Here is a 3441-nt window from a genome sequence, read left to right as displayed (position 1 = left end):
AGAAAATTCGGATGATTTGTCAATTTCACGCCTATCGATAGTATGTTGGTAGCACTTCGTCGCCTTGCCTGTTATGCTGTGTAGCAAACTTTAAGGTGTGCGGATCAGCATAACGAAAAGGCGAGGGGTCTCGCTCGTTTTGTCCACGACTGTACATCCAGCTCATAGATGCTGTTAATGGGGGACGTTGATTAAATTAACCAAAAATGTCAATTTTCAATTTATATTTTATTTGTTAGTACAACTCATGGACATTAAGTTCTCAAAGTTTCAATGTTGAAATCGAAGCGAAGTGCCTGAAAATTAATTACAAGTGTGACGCGGCCTCCCTGCCACGACCGCGTTTTGAAGCAGCACTTCAATACCAGCTCAGTGAACTACGATTCTGTGTATTACTTTCAACCAAACGTGTATGCTGGATCTCGTCAAGCACACATACAGGTTTCTGGCCGATCCTGCACTTCTCAAAAAGTGTGTTCATGGCAAAACCCAAAATCCAAATGAGTCTCTAAATTCACTCATATGGAAACGATGCCCTAAAAACACATTTGCATCTGGTACAATTGTCAGAATTGCAACTTATGATGGGAACGTCAGGAGGTTGAAGGTATTAGAAATAATGGGCTTCAAGATAGGAAATTTTACTCAAAACATCCTGAGAAAAATAGATTCACAGCGCGTCTCTGCAGCTGTAAAGTCAGTTGAAGACCTGGTAAAGGAAAGAAGACAGACAACAAGAAACCAGAATACAAGCCTTGAAGGGAAAGACGATCCAGAGAACAAATGTGGCGCCTTCTGAAGAAGTGACATAAGGAAAAAAGTTAGGCTGAACTTTAAATTGCATTTCCTGAAAAGTTTGTTTTTTAAAGTTTATGTACCATTTCCTCAAATTCTATGAATGCTAGAATTATGAAATTTTGTACACATATTTCTGTAAACCTAATAAACGTCTCAAGAGCAAATTTTGAGATTCCGATTGCAAGCTGAGATATGGGGCAAAGTGCTTGGAATTTTGCATGAATTTAAAATTGTACTTGTGGAATTACAATTAAAAAATTATTAAAATTCCCCTATTTGACCTATTCCGAAAACCTCATGAGACAAGCTTAAACATATAAACAGATGAAACAGAGAAATTTTTGTAGAAATCTCTTGAGTACTTTCTGACGAAAAGGAACATACATTATTTTTTGAAAATAATACTTCAAATTTCATTTTAAAAAGTTGAATATATATAATCAAAGGGTTTTTATATGTAAATGTGTTACTTTCATCTAAAGCGTGGTACAAAACTTCATTGCCATATCTCCAAAACTGTGGATTTGGTTCATTTTTGAAATAGTGTGAGTTTCTCATCAACTTCCCTACTTATGGTGTAACGCAAAACATTGTACGAAACGGCCGGCCGGAGTGGCCGTGCGGTTCTAGACGCTACAGTCCGGATCCGAGCGACCGCTACGGTGGCAGGTTCGAATCTTGCCTCGGGCATGGATGTGTGTGTTGTCCTTAGGTTAGTTAGGTTTAATTAGTTCTAAGTTCTAGGTGACCTATGACCTCAGAAGTTAAGTCGCATAGTGCTCAGAGCCATTTGAACCATTTTTTCGTACGAAACGGCTGCTGCGAAGTATGGCGACAATGTTCTGACCAAGGCTGGTATTCAATGACCAATGTCGGTATTGCGGCGGACGAAGCATTTTGTAGCTCTCAATTTAAACTGATGTCCTGAGTCAACCACAGCCTCGTGATGAATGTATCCGAGAAACCGGCGGTCAACAATCTGCGGCGGAACTGAAATCACGACCACTTCGTTCACAACGATTAAAGCTAATCTCTACGAGCAAACCCGACACAGAAAAATTTCAGTTTCAGCGCCAAAAGTAAACTAATTTGACGCTTTCACTGGCTACCTGAAACTATCCTCTCACTGGCTACACGAACTGCCGCGGTACCAGCCGATGAGGAGTCATGGTTAGCACTTCGTCTCGAATCGTAGGCGATACAAGTAGATTTCACACGAAAAAAAGGAATGACAGGAAGGAAAATAAGAGCAAACAAAAAACTCAATACCATTACGTAAACGCTGCGGCATAGTATTAGAAATAAAAAAATTACATTTAAACCAATTAACTGTATAAAAATAATTGAAGTCTTTTGATTAGAAATGGTATATAAATGGACACCCTAACTGCAAACAGGCGTTGATGTACTTCATTGGGGACATGTTGAAAATGTGTGCCCCGACCGGAACTCGAACCCGGGATCTCCTGCTTACATGGCAGACGCTCTATCCATCTGAGCCACCGTGGGCACAGAGGACAGCGCCTCTGCAGGGACTTATCCCTTGCACGCTCCCCGTGAGATCCACATTCCCAACATGTCCACACCATGTCCACCCAATGAAGTACATCAACGCCTGTTTACAGCTAGGGTGTCCATTTAATTATCATTTCACTTCTAGCAAAACTGCATGGTCATCCACGCTAACTGTTCTTTCGGGAACAGATACTACCGTCATATATAGTTAAAATATGGCTTCCCGGCCAGTGACCTTCTTGTGCGAACGCACACGCTATGCCCGAACTCGTACGGGACTTGGTAGATTAATCTGCCACGAGTAATGAGTATGATGGGCAAACATCTATAGGCGCACTACGAATGTAGTGGTGTGGACATGTTGGGGATGTGGGTTTCACGGGGAGCGTGCAAGGGATAAGTCCCTGCAGAGGCGCTATCCTCTGTGCCCACGGTGGCTCAGATGGGTAGAGCGTCTGCCATGTAAGCAGGAGATCCCGGGTTCGAGTCCCGGTCGGGGCACACATTTTCAACATGGTCCCCAATGAAGTACATCAACGCCTGTTTGCAGCTAGGGTGTCCATTTAATTATCATTTCATTTCTAGCAAAGCTGCATGGTCATCCACGGTAACTGTTCTTTCGGGAACAGATACTACCGTCATATATTTCTTTTGATTAGGTTTACAGATTTGAAAAAAAAAAAAAAAACGGTGCATCTGACTAGATTCGATGAAAGTCAGTGGGAGTATCTCACTAAATTACAGACCCTTGTCGGAAACGTCAATATGCAGCAGGATTTTGGAACATATCTTGTGTTCGAACATTACGAATTACCTCAAAGAAAACGTTCTATTGGCACACAGTCGACACGGATTTGGAAAACATCGTTCTTGTGAAACACAACCAGCACTTTACTTACACGATGTGTGGAGTGCTACTGAGAAGTCTTTTCAAATTGATTTCGTATTTCTGGATTTCCAGAAGACTTTCGACACTGCACCTCAGAAGCGCTTGTAATAAAATTGCGTGCCTTTGGGGTTATCGTCTCAGGTATGCGACTGGATTTGTGATTTTCTGTCACAGAGGTCACAGTTCGTAGTAACTGACGGAAAGTCATCGAGTAAAACAGAAATGATTTCTGGCATTCC

The 3441-nt window shown here is 41.8% G+C and overlaps 2 non-coding genes across 2 annotated transcripts; one reads left to right on the top strand and one right to left on the bottom strand.

The window, feature by feature from the left end:
* Positions 1–2233: 2233 nt before the first annotated feature.
* On the bottom strand, positions 2234–2308 carry Trnat-ugu. The gene has a single exon. It is a non-coding gene; the product is annotated as a tRNA-Thr (tRNA).
* A 431-nt stretch (positions 2309–2739) lies between these two features.
* On the top strand, positions 2740–2814 carry Trnat-ugu. The gene has a single exon. It is a non-coding gene; the product is annotated as a tRNA-Thr (tRNA).
* The last annotated feature ends 627 nt before the right edge of the window (positions 2815–3441 follow it).

The sequence above is a fragment of the Schistocerca piceifrons genome, chromosome 10, assembly GCF_021461385.2.
Source record: "Schistocerca piceifrons isolate TAMUIC-IGC-003096 chromosome 10, iqSchPice1.1, whole genome shotgun sequence".
In the NCBI taxonomy this organism is placed as follows: domain Eukaryota; kingdom Metazoa; phylum Arthropoda; class Insecta; order Orthoptera; family Acrididae; genus Schistocerca; species Schistocerca piceifrons.
This window is presented reverse-complemented; position numbering and strand designations above follow the sequence as displayed.